General features: G+C 34.7%; 2 pseudogenes across 2 annotated transcripts; both read right to left on the bottom strand.

Moving 5' to 3' along the window:
* Positions 1 to 1,071: 1,071 nt before the first annotated feature.
* Positions 1,072 to 7,766, bottom strand: LOC143543602 (lipoxygenase 2, chloroplastic-like; annotated as a pseudogene). The gene is made up of 9 exons (XR_013137102.1): positions 7,321 to 7,766; positions 6,000 to 6,259; positions 4,516 to 4,753; positions 3,598 to 3,915; positions 3,433 to 3,518; positions 3,235 to 3,345; positions 2,350 to 2,651; positions 1,991 to 2,257; positions 1,072 to 1,901 (listed from the first exon to the last, which is right to left on the bottom strand). The product of XR_013137102.1 is annotated as a lipoxygenase 2, chloroplastic-like (transcript).
* A 3,627-nt stretch (positions 7,767 to 11,393) lies between these two features.
* Positions 11,394 to 14,675, bottom strand: LOC143543575 (lipoxygenase 2, chloroplastic-like; annotated as a pseudogene). Its single transcript, XR_013137095.1, has 7 exons — positions 14,625 to 14,675; positions 14,039 to 14,276; positions 13,624 to 13,941; positions 13,451 to 13,536; positions 13,261 to 13,371; positions 12,611 to 13,179; positions 11,394 to 11,907 (listed from the first exon to the last, which is right to left on the bottom strand). The product of XR_013137095.1 is annotated as a lipoxygenase 2, chloroplastic-like (transcript).
* Between the last annotated feature and the right edge of the window lie 9,762 nt (positions 14,676 to 24,437).

The following is a 24,437-nucleotide window of genomic DNA, read 5'->3' as shown; positions in this document are numbered from 1 at the left end:
AATATTACCCCTAATATACTCTTCATCTCGTGAATGACTTGATAAAACATCATAAAGCAGTAATATTTGTGTTGCTTGAAGTTGAGAAGGAAAACACTTTAACAAAACATCATCGGATCGTTTAATAAACGATTCCCATTCTTTGTCTATGGGTCTTCATTAGGCATTTTAGTTCGGGCAACCGTAGGCCTAATGGGAACATATCCCCGGAAATCATATTGACCACAGTTGACCGCTGAATGTTGACCGACAACCATCCAAATGATGGTTGAAATGACCCTATTCAAATCTTGTTGGGTTTTGAGTTGTGGCCACCTTATTTCATCTTTCTTGTCTTCATGACAAGTCGTACGGATTTCATTCCACAATGCTTAAAGCTCTTCATCAGAAATTGTTATATTTGGTTGAGGATAAAATGCTTGACATAAGAAGTTGCCCAATGTTCAATGGCATTATATATTGGTAAACCATCATTTGCATAAGGACACGTAATCCTCGATTGTTAGTTTCACACCATGAGATGCAGTTGGATCTTTAGTCGCCATACCCATATACAAAGCCATACAAACTATGAAGAAAACAAGTACATTGTTTGGTAAAAGGAACCAACTAATAGCTAATAAATTGGTGAACAATGGAATCATGAGCTTGGACATAAGCCTTGGCTAGCTTCAAGAGTCATGCACTAGTGGCAACCCAAGCGAGTGTGTAGACATGTTTCAAGTTTCCACAATGGTTTTTCGTTAGATGCTCGGCGATTTAACTCAATGGCTAGTGACCTCAATGTTTCACTAGGATTAAGAAATATTAAAGTTATTGAAGTGTATACGGCTGTCCATTCAAACTCTCTTATGGTAATCCAACATTAATAAAATTGGTATGGAAAATGAATGAAATTGGTGTGGAAAAATTAAAATGTGTTGCGGATATTAATTGGGTTAATATATTATTTTGTAAGTTAGTCATTTCAAACTGTTAATATAACTATTCATCAAATCATCAGTCTACATGATTTATTTTAAGAGTTGATTGCCCAAGTTTAGCAAAGCGTGAGAGCGAAAAGATGGACACATAACTGACCAACTTATTCAATTACAATAAACACGATTGAACCATGGGTTAATTATGACCCAAATCATTCCCACAATCCAACTAGATAGATATGCTGTTTGAAACACCTCTTCCGGTCACGCCACTTTCTGAATACGGTTTGAGAAGTGTATACGGAACTAAACCCGCACCCCTACGGTTCTTTAAATTCTGATTCGCATTCCTAGAGTCTATTATGGATTCAAGCTCGCTCAAACTTCCACTAAACGCCTCAAAAGCTGCCTTTATAGTGGGCTCTGCCTCCCATGCCGCCTCAATATTCCCACCAATATACTCTTCATCTGGCGAATGACTTGATAAAACATCATAAAGCACTAACATTTGTATAGCTTGAAGTTGGGATGGAAAAGACTTCAATAAAACATCCTCGGGTCGTTTAATAAACAATTCCCATTCTTCTTCCGTGGGGTCTTCGTTAGGCATTTTGGTTCTAGCAACTGTCGGTCTCATGGGGACATACCCCCCGAAATCATATTGACCAAAGTTGACCGCTGAATGTTGGCCGGCAGACACCCAAATGATGGTTGAAACAATTCCAATTAAATCTTGTTGGGTTTTGAGTTGTGGCCACCATGGTTCATCTTTTTTGTCTCCATGACCAACTGTACAGATTTCATTCCACCATGCTTGAAGCTCTTCATCAGATTCCACAAGATTCGGTTGAGGGTAATAATGGTTGATATAAGAAGTTGTCCATTGTTTAATGGCATCATAAATGATTAAACCATCATTTGCATATGATTGTAAGTTTTAAACCGTGTGGTGCACTTGAATCTTCAGCCGCCATTCCCCTAAACAATAATAAACAATTAGTTTGATCGAACTTCTTCTTTCTTTGAAAATCGGTACTAGTAGTATTATTTCTAGTGCAAAAGTATACCTGCTAACTAGGTCAGCTGGAAGTGCATTATGATCAAAACGCCATAACTGATCATAAGCATCCGAGGAAAGTTGCATAGTATATTTATCTGGGAAAAATATTTTCTCTACGATACCACCGGCATTGATGAGGATTAGTCTAGCTAAAGAATTGATTTGCATTGTGTAACGGAAATGAGGACAAAGTAGTCGATAAATAGGATGCATTTGGCTAAGTTGGCGACGAGTAGCAATTATGAAAGGCTCCGTAACACAATGTGTTGTTAGCCTGCATTGTTATAAAGTTATATAAAACTAAATTAAAAATGAGTAACTCCCAATCAAACAAGTAAATTGTTAAAAGGGAAGAACTGAGCGAACCAATGGCTAATAAGTTGGTGATAACCAGCATCATGAGCCAGGACATGAGCCTTGGCTAGCTTCCAGAGCCATGCATCAGTGGCATCCCGTGTCGGTGTGTAGGCATGTTTCCAGAGTGGTTTCCCGTCCGATGGTGGGCGAGTCAACTCAATGGCTACGGGCCTCAAAGTTCCATCAGGATTAAGGAACACTAAAGTTCTTGAACCGTACAGAGTTGTCCCTTCAATCTCTCTTATTTTATTTACATAAGGCAAAATCAGATCATGGTAATCCAACATGAACAATTTCTTTTGTGCTAAAGCCTGCATGAACATAATTTCTTTCTTTCAAACACTAAGACTATCCACAATTAGAAACCTTAAAAACACCTAAAACATGATTAGCCAACTACCACATTTGAAAAACACTCTTCTTCAAACACCCAAAATTTCTCTTGGCAAGGAGACCCAAAAGCACCTAGATACAAATAAACTCTTCTTTTTTTTTTACATAATTACTTTTCTTAGTTCAATGTCTACTACATGTAATTATATGCAAAAGTTCAATATATATTTATATTTTTTACATGTAAAAACATGGTTTACAGTTCCCCACTTTTTATGTGGTTCTCTTTTAAAAACACACACACACACACAATATATATATATATGTGTGTGTGTATGTATGTATGTATGTATGTATAATAGAATATGGTTATAGCCCCTAACAACCACTGTTTTTCGGTGTTCATCCACAAATCCGGAGAACCGAAAACCACCCAAAACCATGTCTTCCCCAATGGTTAAAACCAGACGACTCACCAAGAATGATACCGAAAAACGAATCATTGTGGGTGGCCTAATAAACTTCACAATCATTAGTAACCACTATTAACTTTTGCATTACCTCCTCAAGAGTCATGAATTCTTTAATCTCTTCCTCTACAATCTCCTTTGTGATTGCTGATTCAGCCGATCCGTAGATTTCAGGATCTAATTTACTCATCAATGGCCACTCCTAGATATAAAAACATGTCATAATCAATCATCAAACATCTTATTAAGAAGATGCAAATGTTTAAGGGTTGAGATTTCGAGTTTATACCGTAACTAATTGTATGCTACAAGGATTGAGACCAGCAAGCATTTGTCTACAGAATTCCTCATCACTAAGCCATGAGAACCTATCTCCTGCAATTAGAACAATTAAGACACTTAAAAACTAAACTAACAAACCATGCAAAATTATGTAAAACTGACAAGTGCTTACTATCAATGATTTCAGGAGTCTCAAACTGGATAACAGAAGTTGCTTTATCACTAGTTTCTTTGAAAAGTCTAGGTAAAGTACTTAAGGTTCCACTATCAGTGGCAGGGACATTAACACCTTGATTATAAAGTAAGTCTATGTCCGTGAATAATGGAAATCCCGTGTTTCCGTCTGTGAAAATCGAGTTTAGACTTGGTACGACTGCATGAAGCGCAGAGTACAAAGTCTTTGCTCCAAAGGTAACTGTCTTTATCTCGGAAAAATCTTCGTCAGCCGGTACATAAAACGGGAGCGCAGTTCTGGTTTCCGTTAATGGATCTGTAATTCAACATGCTTTGTTAATTCGAAAACAAATGTTACACTCATTCGTCTCAAATCAAATTACCACCACACCATGTCCCTTGTGGTGGTAAGGTGCATCCTCTCTATCTAAAGTAGGTGATTTATAAATGTTTTTAGAAGTATAGAGAAAATATGCAATATAATAATCCTTAACGTACCTTAACGTACAAGAATACCTATATTCACGAAAATGATCCATAAAATCACATCCCAACATCTCGGAATCATCAATACATACCCAATTAATTATTGATTCACCGAAAAAAACAGATTTGGATGGTCAATCGATCATTTTTTACTTTTTTTCACGAAACCCGTTTTATGAGCGTTTTAGTTTTTGGCTGAGCGTTTTAGGTTTTGCCTTTGAGCGTCTCGCATACCTATCGTACGTTAAGGCATTATCATACAGTATCTCGACCCTAGAAGTATATTAGTTTGTCATTTAATTTATATATAGACACAATTACGCAGTTAGTCCATGACGTTTCCTTAAAGTAATAAGATATATGTTTTTAACAATTTGAAATCTGGTTCCATAAAACAAAAATATGGCAATCAAAATAGCGTGAATTTTACCGATAGAGGACATCTTGCGACCAGTACGACACCGCCTAGGGTAAGGATGTTCATTGCCACCAAGCATCGGTCGTTCTGAACTTTGGCCTTCGTCTGGAGCTCCGAGATCGTTGTATAGATCATAATCATAAATTCTCTCAAATGATTTACGTTCTCCTTCACCGTTGCCCCGAAGTGATTCCAAATCTTGCTCTCTTAACGACTTCAGTGCATTCGGTGTTTCAGATGGAAGGTAAGACTACACAAAGAATATTGATGACAATTAGTTAAATAGATTTAATTTCAATAATTACTTTTTCTTTCGAACTATAGTGTTATAGTATTTCAATTACACACTTGATAAAAACCCATGCAGTCGATGATATATCAGTAATATATCGGTTTTCGGTCCCTGGAGATATATAAATCAAAATATTGGTTTAAAATATCGGTATCGATAATATCAACGATATTGACCGATATTTGACTGATATTAGACTAATATTTGACCGATATTCCCGATATCAGTGTTTTAAGTCTTAAGTATCAACTTTTAGTGTTTAATGCTAGTGTTTTAAGTCTTAATCAATTCTTACTTGCTACGATTGTTAGTGTTTTACAATTTGCCAAAGGTTGATTTGTTAATGATAGGCGATTATACTATATTATTAGTGTTAAATTGCTATATATATGAATTTTAAATGATATTAATATTACCGATATCCCACCGATATCTCATTGCGATAACCGATATCTCAGATATCGGTCCTTGACCGATATCCGATATTTTTCCGCATTAATTGCTTAGATAATTAAAAACCTCATTATAGTTGTTATATAGTGATTTGTGCTTAACGCTTTGGTTTGTTGGGCTCATCTCAGCCTTTATCGGGCACGAAGCAAGAAAGGAGGCGTACATGCCAATACGTGCTTGGATGACAAACACATCGGCACATCGCTAGTAGTGATTTGTTTTCGATGGCCTGATGAGTTCAAGACAAGATGAAACTAGTAGACACTGATCATAACGAGAGGTCACACATCTGGTACAGGATTGCTCATGTGACAATTTAGACCCCTTAAAGAGCCGGCCCACCTTATCCTAAAAGAGTCGATCGCATCCATAACTTTTAAGACGTATCTTATATAAAAAATAATTTTATACACACACACTGTTTTTAATATTAAATATATTTTGATAAATTACAAACTAGACGTCCCAGTAGGCATGGTAGCTCATTTGTTGGTTTCTCGCAGGGTCAAGTTCGATTTAAAAGAAAATTCGTTTTTCAAATATTTACACGATACCCTTTATTCTTATTATTTATTGACTTTTAATTATTCTTATTTTCTTTCTACTACATATTCTTTTAAATTGTTATTTAATAGTTGATTTTTAGTATATTATTTCTTAATACTTGTTTGCATGTAAAACCAACATAAAACCAAATCGTCCATTTTTACGGTTTTGTTATCATGCACACCCTAAAAAGATTAGCGTGGACCTTATCGGTGAAAAAGATTCTTTTATCTGGGTTATCATCTTTAGAGTGAACCCAAGAGTCGCATGTGAAGGTAACGCCGTTTTCAAGAGCTATGTTCTTGAAGAACATCTTCTTGCAATACTCGTTTTCGACCAACGCTGCTCCAATTTCTCCAAAATCCTTAGGCACATCAAAATTGCATTTGTATGTGTAAATGCTAGCGTCAAAATCCAGTGGTTCATATCTTGCATATGCCTTTATTGTTTTCTGATTTCCTTTTGCTGCACCAAGTAATTCAGTATATTCAAAACATTTAATACTGGTAAAAATGAAATTAAATTGATCAAATAAATGTTATGATATCATACATATGAAGTTTAGGATAATATATCTACATCTATTTATCTATCTATTTATAATAAATAAAAGATCACTCTCATGTCTAGGAGTGTCAATCTATTGTTTCGGGTTAGCATGTAGACGGTTTGAGGGTTGGTGTGTTGATAAGTGCAACCTGAACCTGACTCATATTATTATTATTCGTGTCCAAGATTTTAACCAAACCCATACACACAAAAATTCGGGTCAACCTGAAAACGACCCGTTTAACTGAATTATCGAAATAAAAATAAGGATTTTTTAATGGATATAATTTAGAGTAAGTAGAGCAAAGAAGTAATATGAATTTATTTTTATGGAAATACTAAAAATCTTGAATATTGCAAGTGTATATTCAGATTACGAAAAAAAATATAAGTATAAAAGTTTTTTTATATATGAATTTAAACGGGTTAATGGGCTAATCCGAACCCAATTGACACATATTGTACCGGGTCATGTTAGTCATCCTGACTCCAACCCATTTCTCAAACGGGTCTTATTAGTCAACCAAAAACATGTTTTCTTGTGTTTCAGGTTTGTGTCAAATATCAGGTTGTGTCACATGTCATCTTTATGTTTTTCATCTCCTACTTACCGGTTTCCTGTCTTATTAAATACACATCTTTTTCCAATAATGACTTCAGAAAATATGAAATACATACCACTAAAACATATTTATTTAAAATCAACTCCTATTTTTCTAAACTTTTAAATCTAATTAATTAAATTTTGATTCAATTAAATAGTTAATAAAATTCAAATTCCCAATAATGAATATGTCTTCGAAACCCACAATTATATTTTTAAATTTTTATTAGTTATTAGTATACGTGATACATTTTTTTCACCTAGTGATAAAGATTTAAAATAACTAAGTATTGATATTTTTCACCCCGTGTAATATACAGGTCGTAAATTAGTATGTAATAATCTTACGACTAAAAGGGTATATAACACGTACAATCAAGGTCATTAGAAACGAGCTCCAAGAGGAATGACCGGCCTAGAAGATCCGATACAACATCCGTAACACCACCAATACTTATAACACTTTTACTTACACCATCAAGGGCGGAGCTAATGGTTGGTAGGACCGTAATGACACACTTAACCGTGGTATTCTTGGTCACAAGGGGAGTTGATATGGCTTTAATGTTACCCGCAACTGAGGTGGGTCGATCAGGACAGCTTGCATTGTATTTGTTAGTGGATAGCGTGTGTTGACTAAGGATGGCGGGTGAGTATGCGGACGAGGATGAATGGTTAGCGGAGTCACCGCGGATGAAGGGCTTCTGGATTGGCAATAGGTTGTGAAGTGAATAAGTTTGGTTGAATTGAGATGTGAACATGATAACTTTATTTGTTGTATTTTTTTTCTATATGAAAGTTGCCACCATCACCTTTACTATATATAGAAAAAATTGAAATATTGTCGGCTATAGAAGGTAGATTTTCTTTCATTTTTAATTCATTCACTCACGTGTTATATTTAATAAATATATCTTGTTAGTTGTATCGATATCTTGTAATGTATGGCTATGATTAGTGGGGTTCAAAACCAGATATCCAAATGATCTTTCAGATAGCTGATTTCACTATCTGAACTTTGAACGATCGGATAGTGATGGATATTCGAAAATCTGAAGAAATAAAAAAACTTGTTTCAAAAATAAACTTACAAACAACATCTCAATTCTCAACAATCCAAGTTTTCCAATCTAACAAATTAAATACAAACGGTTCAAAATACAAATAATTAAGCAAAGCAAATAAACACAACCCATTATTGAGATGGAGAATGTATAAACAGTGGTGGAGGTGGTGGTGACGGGTGAGGGCCAACTGGAGATGGTGACAGGCGAGTAAATGATAGCCATGGAATGGAGAACTGGAGATGGGGCTTTAGAGACCAAAGAAGAGAAGTGGTTGCGGATTACAAATTACGGTTAGATGTGCATCAGATCTAATATAAGTTGGAATATATATTAAAATTAAATATTAAATTTAATATTTCGGATAGTTCGGATATCCGAACTATCGAAAAACCCCAAAAATGCTATCCGATCCGAATTTTCGGATATTCGGGGTTCGGATATCCGAATTTTCGGATAGTTCAGATACGTATCATCGGATTATTCAGATACAGATTATTTTGAACACCCCTAGCTATGATGCATCTTGTCTTATCTTATCTTACTCTTCCAATAAAAAAATATTGAGAGATATGTGTCATCACCATATTGAATCATGTCCAAACTATCCCGCCCAAATTATTATTCTTTACTCTCGTTCATTTTTAGCTATTCATGGGCACTCTTCAGAATATGTATTGGAGCGACGCTCAAAACCCTAACGCATCTCACGAGAGTTTTTCTTCGAACTTTGTTCTTCAAGGTACGCGTATAACTAATCACTAATCAGGTCAATTGGAATTGTTTGGATCTTAATCTTCAGTCTCATTGGTTGTCTATTTCTTGGTTATTAGCAATTTGCCATTAAACATCCCGATATGATGGTTTATAAATTAAATTCTCAACTTTTCGTATATTATGTTCATTAACTGGCTCATGACGTCACAGATGAAATGAAGAAAGATTATACTAAAGAATTACGAGCATCTTCAACATGTGTATATTTGATCCTTTATTATTTTTCATTGACTGTGTTTTTTTTTTCACTAGAATTTTGTTTAGTTAGTTTTTGTAATATTTGATCCTTTTAATAACAATCGTCATCATCCTCATTTAATGGTTAACCAATTATTTTTCTTTTGTTATTAAAGAATAAAATGACGAAGAATGATATATTTCCTTGGTTAAAAGGTGATGTTGAATGATAGAAAGGAAACTGGCGTGACAATATGTATACCACTTCGCGGCTTCGCCTTATGAAATGGAATTACTTTTATGACTTTTGGCTTTTGGTCAGAAATCGTTTAATATCAATTAATTACTTAAAAGGTGATGTTGAATGATAGAAAGGAAACTGGCGTGACAATATGTATACCACTTCGCGGCTTCGCCTTATGAAATGGAATTACTTTTATGACTTTTGGCTTTTGGTCAGAAATCGTTTAATATCAATTAATTACTGTAATTGTACATATTATTTCATTGTAATAAGCTAAGTTAGGATAAATTGGTTGTGGCTCAATGGTAGAGCACTCACTTTACTAATGAGAGGTAGGGGGTTCAAACCTCACTACCACCAATTTATATGGGAGATATGAGGGATGACCCTGACTTGCCGGGGTTCGAGTCCTGATCTCACCCGGTTTTACCGGCTCCTCGCTGTCGTGTTGTTTGGCGGGCGTGGGAGTCGGGTTTTATCCAGGGAATCCCTCAATAGGTGGACCGCTAGGGGCTCCGTCCGTCCGGACTAGTGGCCGGCTCGGGCTACCTTTAGTCAATGAGGGCCGCGTACGGAGTACCCGGCGTTACTTAGTTGGTCGTTCCAAAAAAAAAAATAAGCTAAGTTAGGGAGGGGATATATGTAAAAATCCCTTGTTTAAGTATATGTTTTGTAAATTAAGTTTTTTAAAATTTGAACTATATTTAAAGTGCATACACGTCTTTACATTTTAATGTTCTGTGATAGAATTGAAATTGGAAATGAAATGGAATCTTCTAAAATTAATGTATGTTAGGTTTGCAAATTTGATAACCGAATTGGAATGTTTAAAAAGTAAATGACTAAATTACTCTTATCCTTTTTTTTCTAATGCATCCTCTTTTCGTGGTTCAATTTGTGTTTTCTATCATGTAAAACTTGATTTTCATTGATTTTCATCTACGGCGGATTGATGATTTTGAACGGTTAATTTCGATATTATTTTATCAAAAACCAAGTTATAAACATGGATATTTTTTTTATTGTTTTTTCTATGTTAATTTCAATATAGCAAATTTTATTAAAAGACAAGTCTAATTTAAAACATTATAAACGACACAAATATATGTAGGGAGGTTTTGTGTTCTAAGGGGGTGTTTGGGATTGTTTATTTTCATCAACTTATAACCTGTTAACTTTTGAAAATAAATAAGATGTTTGAGATTGCTTCTGATGTGAAAGAGAAAAGTTAATAAGTTACACTTTTATAACTTATTAAGTTATTGAAAAGTTATAAGGATGTAGAATAAGGAATCCCAAACACCCCTCTAAGTCTAATGTACCAAACGATTTTAGCTTTTGGCACTCACGATTTGTTGGAGCTTAATAAGCACTCCTTGGTGTCAAAGCGGAAAGTGTGTTCAATGCCGTTTGTCTTTTATTATGATTTGGTGTGTATGAAAAGTTAAAAATGATGTGGTGTTCAATTAGAAGTTGGCTCAATTAAATAGCCTTATTTAAGAGATAAAGGACATGGAGTTTTTATGAATTCAAAATAGATCGAGAGAGTTGAGTCTCACGTGGGAGAGACGAGGTTTTTATTTGAAGAGGGGGGGGGGGGGGGGGGGGGGGGGGGGGTGTTCTGGGGGTAATTTCTTGTTTGTTTAATTATCTGGTTGGTAGTAATGTTTTGGTGTGGCTAGTGTCTTGTTAAACCTGGTTTTTCAAGTGTTAATCAAATTTATTTATTCCTCATTAAAAACAAATGAGCATGGGTGAATGTTAAGGTCTTTTCCATGTTAGCGATTACATATGTGCGTATGCAATGGCGAAGAATAGTGAGGACCCGGGGTGATCCGGCCCATGTTTATTTTGCGCAGTAGAGTAAATTTCGTCCAAAAATTTGTATATGTAGTGTAAATTTAGCGATGCTCCCTCGTTTACGATATTTTCAATACATTTTAAGGCCCCCTCTTCCCGACGAACTCGTCCAAGCTTCGCCCCCGTACGTATGTGATTGATTCCTAAGTTTTATCTTTTCACTTATATATATATATACACACGTTATAGGCACTAGGATGACACGATATCTTTTATGTTACATAACTAGTGTTTCACCCGGCGCGTTGCGCCGGGACACGTTTATAAAACTTGGACGGTGGTAAAACCCAAGTGTTGTCGGTCCCTGGACATTGAGGCGGTAAGTCAACACGAATTCGGTCGGTTTGGATTACGTCCGTTATGATATCGAAGGACGTAATCCAAACACTTTAACAAAACATCCTCGGGTCGTTTAATAAACGATTCCCATTCTTCGTATGTGGGGTCTTCGTTAGGCATTTTGGTTCTAGCAACGGTTGGTCTCATGGGGACATAACCCCCGAAATCATATTGACCAAAGTTGACCGCTGAATGTTGACCAGCAGCCACCCAAATGATGGTTGAAACAATTGTAATCAAGTCTTGTTGCGTTTTGAGTTGTGGCCACCATGGTTCGTCTTTTTTGTCTCCATGACCAACTGTACGGATTTCGTTCCACCATGCTTGAAGTTCTTGATCAAATTCCACCATATTTGATTGAGGGTAATAATGGTTGATATAAGAAGTTGCCCATTGTTTAATGGCATCATAAATAAGTAAACCATCATTTGCATATGGGCAATCCTCGATTGTTAGTTTCACACCATGTGGTGCGGTTGGATCTTCAAAAGCCATACCCCTAAACAATACCATACGAATTATAGAACTAGGCATGTAAACAAACTAAATGAATATGAACGTGGCATACTCATTATTATTCATTTAACTAAAAAAACAAACAAACCAGACACAAACAATTAAATGAGTGAAGTTTTTTTTATTGTGTTTGCTCATTCGTTAAGAAAATGAATTATGTTCATTCGTATCAAGATGAGCGAACTGCTCACAAACGAACATAAACGATCATCAATTAAAAGTAAACACGAACATCAATTTGTTGTGTCTAAAAAGTTAAGAAAACTAAGCCAACTAACTTGTAATGTGTTATATTTTAGTTTCATTATAAAACTAACTAAACTGTAATGGACATAAAAACCTGAAATAAATTTATAAACGAACGCATACGAACGAACTTAAACAAATGTAAACTAACGAATATACGAAACATAAACCGATTTATGTGACCGAACATAATTGAATTAATAGAATATAAATGAACGAACAAGACACATGTTCATGTTCATTCGTTTAACCAAATGAACAAAAGGTGTTGTTCATGTTCATTCGTTTATTAAATAAACGAACATAAACAAACTTATGGTCGAACAATTCATTAATAGGTTACAAGACGTTAGGTTTGTTTACATATGTATACAAAACAATTCATGTTGGATTACCATGATTTGTTTACATTGTTGTTGTTTATTGAGCAAAAAGTGTACATGCTAATAAGGTCAGATGGAAGTGCTTCATGATCAAAACGCCAAAGTTGATCATAGGCATCAGAAGAAAGTTGCATACTATATTTATCCGGGAAATATATCGATTCTATGATACCCGAGGCATCAATGAGGATTAATCTAGCAAGAGCATTAACTTGCATAGTGTAACGGAAATGAGGGAGCAATAAACGTTGGATAGGATGCATCTGGCTGAGTTGGCGGTTGGTAGCAATTATGTAAGGCTCTCTGACACAATGTGTTCTTAACCAATGTATAACAAGTTGGTGATAACCAGAATCATGGGCCAAAACATGAGCTTTGGCTAGCTTCCAAAGCCACGAGCCAGTGGCATCCCAAGCGGGTGTGTAGACATGTTTCCACTGTGGTTTCTCTTCAGATGGTGGACGAGTCAACTCAATGGCTAGTGGCCTCAATGTTCCATCAGGATTACGAAACATTAAAGTTCTTGAACCGTATAAGGTTGTCCCTTCAATCTTTCTTATTTTATCTACATAAGGCAAGATCAGATCGTGGTAATCTAACATGTACAGTTTCTTTTGTGCTAAAGCCTGCATGAACATAATTATTTTCTTTTAAATACTAACAAAACAATCATAATAATTGGTAATCATGTTTATCTTTTGTGTTACCTCCTCAAAAGTCATGAGATCTTTAATCTCTTCCTCAACAATCTCCTATGTGAATGCCGATTCAGGCGGTCCATAGATTTTAGAGTCCAATCTACTCGTCAATGGCCATTTCTAAATATGCACACATGCCACAATCATTTACATAAACAAATATGAAATTGTAGACGGCTTAGGGTTTATTGTTTTATACCGTAACCAGTTGTATGCTACAAGGATTGAGACCGGCAAGCATTAGTCTGCAGAATTCTTGATCACTAAGCCATGAGAACTTGTCTCCTGCATTTATAACCATTAGTTCACTAAGAACGAACCTAACAAATTGAAAAGTTTTACAACAATGATGCACAAATGACAAATACATACTATCAATGGTTTCCGGAGTCTCAAACTGGATAACAGCAGTTGCCGCATCAGCAGTCTGTTTGAAAAGTTTAGGTAAAGCATTTAAGATTCCGCTGTCAGGGGTAGCAACATTAACACCTTGATCATAAAGCAAGTCTATAGCTGTGAATAATGGAAACCCCTTGTCTTTGTCTGTCAAAATTGCGTTTAGACTTGGTAAAACTGCATGAAGTGCAGAGTATAAAGTCGTTGCTCCAAACGTAATTTCTTTTATCTCTGAAAAATCTTCGTCTGTGGGTACATAAAAAGGAAGCAAAGTTCTGGTTTCCGTTAATGGATCTGTAATGCAAGTATGCAACATATTATGTTAATGTTCAATGTCAGTCTCAGTCAGTTCATATAATATATATAGTGTGATAAAGTGATCTATTTTTACCTTTAGAGGACATTTTGCGACCAGTACGACACAGCCTAGGGTAAGGATGTTCTTTGCCACCAAGCACCGGACGCGCTAGACTTAAGTTGTCATCCGGATCTCCAAGGTCGTTATATACATCATAATCGTAAATCCTCTCAAAGGATTCACGCTCCCCTTGGCCGTCGCCTCGAAGTGATTCCAGATCTTTCTCTCTAAATGACTTTAGTGCATTTGGTGTTTCAGATGGAAGGTATGACTATGTAAAAATGTGGATGTCTATAAGTATATTGTATTTCTAAACTGATAACTCACTACTGTTTTACACTAATCCTCTGAAGTTACCATTTAGGCTTCTAGTATAATGTGTTCACTAAATCACAACATATTAGTATATTCCGATAATTATAAATAGTTATCATTCTATAATTAGGAACACATTTACATAGCATTATACATAAGTAGGGTTCTACTTAGTTTGGTAAAACTCAGGCGATGGTAAAATTCAAATGTTGAGGCGATAAGTTAATGTGAAATCAATCGGTTTCGGTTATGTGTGTTACCATACCAGTATTAAAATAAAAAAGTTATAAAAATTAAGGCGGACCAATGGGATGGCGTCGTTCGGTGAAACCAGACCATTGTTGATCCCAGGCATTGAGGCGGTGAGACTATGCAAATTTAGTTGGTTTTCGTCACGTTTGTTATCGTACCGAGACTAAAAAAGGCATTCGGTCGATTTTCGTTACGTTCGTTACGGTACTAGAATTAAAAGAAAATGCGGTCAGTCTACACGAATTCAGCCGTTTCCGTCACGTTAGTTACAGTACCGGAACTAAAACAAAAAAATAGCATTCGGTCGGTGTTCATTACGTTTTTACAGACCAGAACTAAAAGAAAACAAAAAAGAAAATAACGTGTCACGCACCAATAAGGTGATGTCAAGTTGCCAAATGGGTTCTTGCGGCACCAAAACTCTCATATATATATATATATATATATATATATATATATATATATATATATATATATATATATCGACACACACACACAGAGTAACAATAATTGTTAGGGATGAACATTTTGTCCTAAATACCCGTGCTCATACCCGTACATGTACTCGTACCCATACCGATTTAACTTATTCGGTACGGGTATTAGTACTCATTTTTGTTGATTTTCGTTACATGTACAATCGGGTACGGGCACATTTTGTATTTTGTACCTGTTTGGAATATGTAGGGGTTTAATTGAGATCCTTTATATTTAATATATAGAAGAAATTCTTCAACTATGTTATTATTGAGTAAGTACCAAATGCTTATTTAATATTAAATAATAGAACATCCAATACTCGAATAAACAAACAAATCACGTAAAGTCGGCGACCAAATTAGGGTTCTTCAATACTATTTTATCATTAATCGGTGACCAATTCGGTACTTGTAATAATTGGTACCCGTCACATATCTGTACGAGTACCGGTACCTAGACTAATTTCGGTTGTTCAAGATCGTCGAAAGTTTGGAAATAAGAATACAAAGTGGTAGAAAACGGATACCATACCGAAATACCCGTATCGTACCGTACCGAAAAATTTGGTATGAGTATCGGTACATGTTTTTATTGATTTTCGGTACGAGTACAATCGAGTACAGGTACAGATACGGGTACTATACCAAGCCCATCCCTAATAATAGTAATAGCAATAATAATAATAGTAATATATATACCAAACATGTTAACACATATTAGATAGAAAAATTTGAAGGATTAGTGTGAACCTTATCAGTGAAAAAGATTATTTTATCCGGGTTATAAACCTTGGAGTGAACCCAAGATTCACATGTGAAAGTAACGCCATTATCAAGAGCAATGGACTTGAAAAACATCTTTTTACTATACTCACTTTCTACCAACACAGCTCCAATTTCTCCAAAATCTTTAGGGACATCAAAGTTGCATTTATACGTGTAAACGCTAGTGTCAAAATCCAATAGTTCATATCTCGCGTATGCCTTCACCGTCTTTTGATTTCCTCGTGCTGTATCATGTAAATTAGAATTTCACAATACTTTTTTGTTATTGGATAACATATAAGTTTTCTAAGAATATATAATAAAGGTAAAACATTAAAAGGTATATAATTGTATATACTTACAATCAAGGTCATTAGAAACGAGTTCCAAGAGGAACGATCGGCCTAGAAGATCGGATACAAGATCCTTAACACCACCAATACTCACACCCGCATTACTTACAACGTCAAGGGCGGAGCTAATGGTTGGTATGACTGTGATGACACACTTGACCGTGTTGTCATTGGTAAGAAAGGGTATTGACATGGCTTTAATGTTACTAGTAACTGAGGTGGATCGAGTAGCGGTTGCACTAGATTTCATTGTGGATGATGTGTGTTTGTGGAGGATGGTGGGAGAGTATGCGGATGAGGACGAATGGTTGGCGGAGTCGCCGTGCATGAAGGGCTTCTGGATTGGTAGTAGGTTGTGAAGAGAATAAGATTGTATGAATTGAGACGTCAACATGATTACTCTCAATCTCACTTGTATTTGTGATTTGAAAGTTGGAGCTAAAACGTCTATTTTATAATGAGAAAATGTTGGCCATGAAAGAGTATAAGATGTCCTTTTAATTCACTTAAGTGTTATAACTATCTTTGACACTTTTGTTTATGGGTATAGACTTATAGTTTATTTGACCATATGATGTAAAATCTAATACGATGGTTACAAATACGGACGAAAATTAATATTTTAAAGCTTCGTTAGTTATTGTAAACGAATTGGCCTGTAAACGAAACAGGTTGACATATTTAACACGTTTAAAATTACACTGACAATTACATATTTTATAAGTTTATTCATCAATCAAATTACAACTCATCAACATCTTTAACTTTTCCAAGTTATTTACAAACATTTTATACCCTAACTCTTTAGGCCTATTAGATAAACTTGTTAATGAGTCATGTTCCTTCGTTACATGACTTTAATTGTCTCCGATTTAGAAATGATATTCTCGACAAAATTGATGTGAAAACGTTGGTTGGTTCGGTCGAGCTGGCTTGAATATTAAACTATATATGTTAGCCTAACTAACCTAGGAAGCAATGAGAATGCATCACATGTACGTGTGAGGGATTTATGTGTGCAGATAGAGTTGTAAGCGAACCGGACGTCAGGCGAATGTACGGTCGTCCGTTCGGCAAGAAGTTCGTTTATGTTCGTCCGTTTAATAAACGAACCGGACATGGACAAAAAAAATTTGTTCAGTAAGCTTAACGGACAAAGGCCAAGTCCGTTCGATAGTGTTCGTGAACGTCTGGCAACGTTCGTTCGATTACGTCTGTCCGGTATTGTAAGTGTTTAGACCTATCCAATATTGTAATTTAATTTAGGAATTTCTAGTGTTATTAATCACACTTTTGTATTACTACATATGTCTGATATATCTTATAGTGATTCACTTTATGTTATTATGTTGAGGGTTAAGTATATTTGGATATTATTTGGTGTAATTCCAAATTTGTTGGTGGAGTTGTTTGGATTTATGTTTGAAATTAATACGTAACCGTTTATGTTTGTCCATTAGTGTCGTTGTCCATTAATGTTCACATGTTTGTTTGTCCATTAATGTTCGATCGTATGTCCGTCAACGCCCGTTTACAATATTAACAGACGCACACAGAACACAGACAAACTCATTTCTTAATGAACGGACACGAACATGAATTTCCGTTCGGTCGAGTGTTTGTGAACCGTCCGTTTGTCCGTCAAACGCTTAACAGTCAGGCTCTCGTCCGGTCCGGTTTAATCCATGTACACCCTAGGTGCAGATTTTTGCGTCCATTTACGAACGCAGGTTTCCAACATTCACAACACCACCATTTGAACATCCTTTTTAAATACATCACCTTTTTAGTATCGTAATTTATATTGAGTGTCGGAACCGGACCGGTAATTTGACGAACCGAACCGGTAATGACTGAACAAGATATCAGTGTTTGTTGTTATCGGGAATGGTTTGGTGCTTTAATTTGTTTTATGGTTTTCGATACCCTTTATATATATCATGACTGGTTATAGTGTTAACACTAAACAATTTGTATGTAATCAAACCATTGGTAATAATTTTGTTAATTTTATAATTTATTTTTTCTTTGTACCACTGAAGAGGTAATTTGTAACTATATGTTTGTAACTTTATTTTCTTATCATCTTATGTTCAAATATATACACCACAAAGTGCGTGAAAGTCCTTAACATAATTGTTATGATATGATGCATGTAATGTAAGATTTTTTTTATCTGCCCCATTCTAATCTAACATATACCCGATATAATTAACTTATAGTTTTGATATAAGAACCATGAATGTTAATTACCAAATTTAGTATATAAGTTAATGCATGTCTATGTAACTCGATAGGGCGTTGCTTACACGGTGGGATGACTGAAAAGAAAAACTTTTTCTTAGATAACTTTTTGTACAAAAACTTTTAATGGTGGGATGACTGAAAAGAAAAACTTTTTCTTAGATAACTTTTTGTACAAAAACTTTTAATGGTGGGATGAATATGAAAAGAACTTCCACCCCTAAGTAAGAAAATTTCGACCCCTATGTAAAAAATTGTACTACCAAGTTCTTATGAAGTTTTTAATGTACTATATGCCTAATAAAAGATTGGAAGTATTCTCTTTGAGTTATGTGTTCCTTGTATTGTGTTAGTAGAAAGATATCTATGCGATGCGATGAGAAACACACTCTAATAAATGTTTGGGTCATATTTTGTTATGTAGTCTTTTGTATTATTTCGTGTTTTTAATGCTTTCATTATGTTAGCTTTCGTTTATTCTTGTAATATTTAGGTCTGAGGATCGTGTAAATAAAGCCCATCTTGGACCAATGAATGGAAACAGACATCGCATGTCTCCTACTATAAATAGTGGAGACATGTCCATGCAACACAACCTTTTGAAAACTTTCCTTGCCAACTCCCACTTTCTTTCAACTTTATCTTCTTTCTTTACTATTTCGGGTAATAACCAAACACAACTAGATCTGAGATCTTGGTTAAGTTGTAAATGATTTCCGCTAGCTTGCAACCGATATTGATTCAAAAACATGTCGTTTAATCCCGTCTTAAGGACCTACGATTGGTATCAGAACTTTCGGCTCTATTAGTTGAGGTTCTTGGATCACAACCTTGGATGTTGATCTTGTTTTCGTGTTTGAAAAGTGTGTGCAAGTGTTCTACGGGTTTGTTGAGGTGTTTAAAGATTCAAAACTGTCAAAAAGTGTGTAGGTCCCAAAATGACCACACGAACGGTTTTGCTCTTGACACGGTTTTCGAGATGGGTGCGGTAAATCAAACGACTGAACAAAAGATATAAAGATAAGATATATGAACGATCGAGCATTCGGTTAAAAGATTGATAATATTAAATTAGAACCGACCCACTTAAGGTGAGCTCTCCTTGGGTTGGGTGGGGGAATTTACACCATACAAACACACACTAAAATGAAATACAAGGTTACATATTTATAGCCAAACACAAATCTACTAAAAGATCTCCTCTCTTTGAAGCTAAACTCGTGCACCGAAGCTCTCGTCTCGTATCCGGATTTCGCCTCACTTCAAGTATTAACTTGACCATAACATATTTAACGCGTTTCGTTTTTGATATCGAAAGTCACCAAAATTGGCCATACAAAGTGTATTTGGATAAGAATCCGTACTTAACAATGTATTACACAATTTTCTTTTCTCCAGATTCCATTCGCATCGCTTCTGGGAACCAATCACATCGTATTTGATTCCATTCGCATTGCCATTAAGATTCTAATCGCATCTCATTTTGAATCTCAATCGCACTACATTTGGAACTCACTCACATTGCATTCTAGATCCTAATCGCATCAGGAAACAATCGCATTCGCATTTAGATTCTACTCGCATCGCATTTTCCCACAAACCAGTCGAATCACATTCCCAGACAGACCAGTCACATTCCTGACGAAACAAATCGCATCGCAATTTCCTTGAAACCAATCGCATTTTACAAAAAACCTGCATCGCATTTTCCCTTAAACCAATCGATTTTTTACAAAAAACCGCATCGCATTTTCCCTGAGACCAATCACATTTTATAAACAAACTGCATCACAATTATGTACAATTGCGATTCATTTGTACCTAGCCTTTTCTACCTATTTTACTGATGTTCAAAACTATTTGATATGGTGACTTGCTTATCAGTTTATAAAAAAATGTCTCACGATCCAGAATCGTTAACGAATTACATGATGTTTGAAAATGAGATTGGAAAACTCCAAACAAACCTCCTAAACTGTGTAATTAGGAAAGCAACTTTGAAGAGTAGAAGTGGAGGTTTAAGAATTATCTTGAGAATAAATGACTTTGTATTGTTAAGAGAATGGACCTCATAAGCCTACAAAAGACTTTGCTACTGGACCAATTGATGTTCCTATTGAAAGTTATTTTGATCCTGATAAGAAATCGATGCTTGATGACGAGATGGCTTATGGCATAATCAGTGTGTGTTTTTCCACTGAAATCTTTCAAACCTTGAGAGAATGCACCACCGCAAAGGGTATCTGGGATGCATTGGTTGAAAAGTTTGAAGGCAATCTGGATATGAGGGAAATCCGAAAGAAAAAGTTGAAAGGAGAATTCAATACGTTTAATCATAATTAAGGAGAATCGGTTACCCTTTTCATCAACATATTTGACGCACTAATTACCAAAATGAGAAGTGCTAGTATCACCAATGAGTTGTCAGAAATCAAAAAGAAGCTGTTGAATTCACTACATTACACATGAAACAGAAGTGTGACTACAATCAAGAAAACCACGAATTTGAATACAACAACACTCTCTGACTTGACCTCTACAATCAAGTCATTGGATATGGATGACAAGCTCCGAATGAATAGCCATGTCAGTTCTCTGAATCATGATGGTATCTCTATAGGTATTGGAATTAGCTAAGCTTTTCTTAGTCAGTCACATCCTACTGTTCATCCACTTCAATGGGTCAAAGTGGTTTAATATATAGTTCAGTCCAACGAAAACAAAGCTTTCATGTTATCTCGATTGTCAACATCAAACTCTGTTTAGGATATAGTAAATCAAGCTCTCAAGGCTCATGGCATCCACCAATCTTCAAACAATAAATAATGCAGTCCCCCCCGCCCCCCCAAACTCAAGTTAACGACTCTCACATCACTTTATTCCACACCTTTGTGGCCAACCATGAAGAATTGTTTCAGGGAAAGTTATTGCCTCCATCCTTTCATCATTAAGATCTTCTAGAAATCAAAGAACAGACTTTGAGAAGATGTATATGGCCATGACCATTCACAGGGCCACAAACTACATGAAGAAGTATGGGAAAACAACTTCAATGATTTTGACATAAACAACAGTGTTGACTTCATGGATCGTAGTCATTGTTTACATTGAACAAACTCCAAATGGTTTGCATTGTACAAAAAGAGTTTCAACATTCATTGCAACCTTTGTCCCAAAGATTACATTGCAATTGTTTCAAAATATTTTACAAATCATAAGTTTTAGATAATGTCGAGTTTCACAAATACAGAGGTTTTAAACTTCATAGAGGCTATAAGATGAAAACTCCCAAAATGCATCCTAGTGCGTGTGACCCATATGAGTTTCCAATGCTTCAATTACCTGAGAATGAATGCATAAAAACTTCAAAAAAATTGTTGGTAAGTTCCACATGTTTATATGACATCTATAATATATGTTCCTTGGACAACGAGTCGACTGACATTGTCTTATGTAGACAATTCCTCAGACAGTTACCATGAGCTATATGATCAAGACTTAACTCATTTTAATCAAATATATACCATAATATCTTCAATTGTATTTATTCAAATGCATCAAATATCATGTATTACCTACACATATTCATATATTGTGTAGGCGGAATCACATATCTATACGTGAAAATTTTACAATTGTAGGTTATTTTTATGATACGTTATTTATCAATGCAATTTATTTTGAAAAAAAAATTATTTTATACTGTGTAGGGTTTATATATGTACTGTCTAGGTGGTATCACAAATGTATATGTGAAAATTTTACAAATGTAGGTTATTAGCATTATCCGTTATTTATGATATGTAGTTTAATGTAATAAAGAAATGATTACTTTGAATTGTGTAGGTTCATATATCTACTATGTAAGTAGTATTTCGAATTGTGTATGTGTAACTTTTATCGTGTGTAGGTTTATTTTTGTATTGTGTAAGTTCATATATATACCGTCTAGGTGGTATTTTGAATTGCTTGTGTAATATTTATAGTATGTAGGTTCATGTATGTACTGTGTAGGTTCAGAACTGTATAATGTGTGGTAATTCAAATTGTGTATGTGTAATTTTATGGCGTGTAGGTTCATATATATATTGTATAGAAGGTATTTCGAGTTGTGTATGCTTAATTATATCGTGTGTAGGTTCATTTATGTACTATGTATGTGGTATTTCGAAGTATGTACGCGTAATTTAGATAAAATCTTGAAATTAAAAATAAAATTGAATAGATGTAGATTTGTTTGTTGATAATATATAAATAGAAGAATATCGATTAGGGGAATTTGAATTGTGTACATACTACAATAAAATAAGGTTAAATTTGAAATTAAAAAAAAATGGTTGTTTGTTTGTTATAAAATGAAAAATTAATAAAAATGTGGATTTGTTTGTTGATAAACGTATTAATATATGTTTTATCTAATGTGTGAGGGGTTAGAACACTACGAGGTTGGATCAAATGCAAAGGTGTTAGATAAGAATTTTAAAAATTCATTTTATGTTACTTTTCCCGAACCGCATAAGTTGGATATGTGTTATACTTATTTTAAAATGTTGGTTTTCATGTACTGTATATATAAAAATTTCATGTTTTAATTGAGTAACCTCCTACAAATACTTTAGTAAAATAAAAATAAATTGTTATTTGAAACTCTCTATAACATTTATTAGTTACCATATTCACAAATTTGTAAAGATCACAACTATACCCTTCTACATAAATTAAAGATAAAAATAAAAGAAAAATTATGATTGGTTATAATGATTTGTCGCACTTCTCTCCTTAAAAACACTTCTGAAATAAACATAATTGCATATATATCGTAGATATACAAATACAATTATAACAATTTTCTAATGAGGTTTGTGAAAGTTTGGTATTATGAAAAAAGTAAAGGTTTTTTCATAAAAAGTTTGTAATCTAATGTAAGCTGATGTTCCGGTATGTAAAGTTCCAAAGTTGTGGATGATCTGATAAAAACCTCATCTTAAAATTATAATTGTAGAAAGAAATATTTATTTTGAGATATAGATAATATATTGTAGTTCAATGAGATAGATATTTGAACAGCTAACAAGTTTATTACTCAAATGTATTGTTGAATTTTGATGGGTCCGTTAATAGGGGCATTGAAATTTGATCTATAAATCCCATAGTTAAATTTCGATATCCGAATCTAAAATTTTGGATTCGGATATCCAAAATTTATATGTTTTTGTGAATTGAAAGTTGAAACAAGCTGGAATCAGTATTTAAAATGAGAAAATGCGGAAAATAGGTTTCATTTTTAATTCACTCGCGTGTTATCAATTTTTACAGATATTTTGCAACGTATGGTTGTAGTCCATTTGACATCTATACCAAGTGAAATCACAATTGTCATCAGTATGGGTTGTGATTAATTTATATACCACGTGGAAGATAAGAAAAAAACACACACACAACGTGTAGTTGGGTTTAAACTTTAAACAGGTCCGGTTTTAAACGGATTGGCCAAGCTTAACACTAGGCCATGTTTGAATTGACAGTGGTCCATTGACAAATGAAAAAATTTTAAACACCTAAGGTTGAATTACGGAGATCTTGGTTAAAGACGACAATAATTAAAAAAATCGCCATTAAAATAAAAGGTAAAGAAACGGGTTGACTCACTAACATGTTTAGAATTAAAAACTAAGAAAAAGAACACATAAATTATAAGTTTTCCCTAAACTTGAACAAACATACTTGTTGGGTTACGTAGGCTAACGGGTTAGAACAAGTTTGTGCCAGAATAAGTTGTTTGAAAAAAAAGCACATGTCCTTGGATGAGCTTATTGCGAATAACCCGTTAATAACGAAAACTTGAAACTCGAACCAAAGTCGAACTTATCCTAGCTGAGTGGGTCCTTACTCGGACCGAAGTCGAACTTAGCCTAGTTGAGTGGGTCCTTACTCGGGACTAATCCAAATCTTGTCCATGTCTTTTACTTTCTTTTAACAACAATCTAATCTACCTATAATTTATTATAGCAATGCCCAAAATAG

Source organism: Bidens hawaiensis, unplaced genomic scaffold (genome assembly GCF_021521415.1).
Source record: "Bidens hawaiensis isolate Kalapana, Puna unplaced genomic scaffold, B.hawaiensis_p1.1 tig00013187_1, whole genome shotgun sequence".
NCBI lineage: Eukaryota > Viridiplantae > Streptophyta > Magnoliopsida > Asterales > Asteraceae > Bidens > Bidens hawaiensis.
This window is presented reverse-complemented; position numbering and strand designations above follow the sequence as displayed.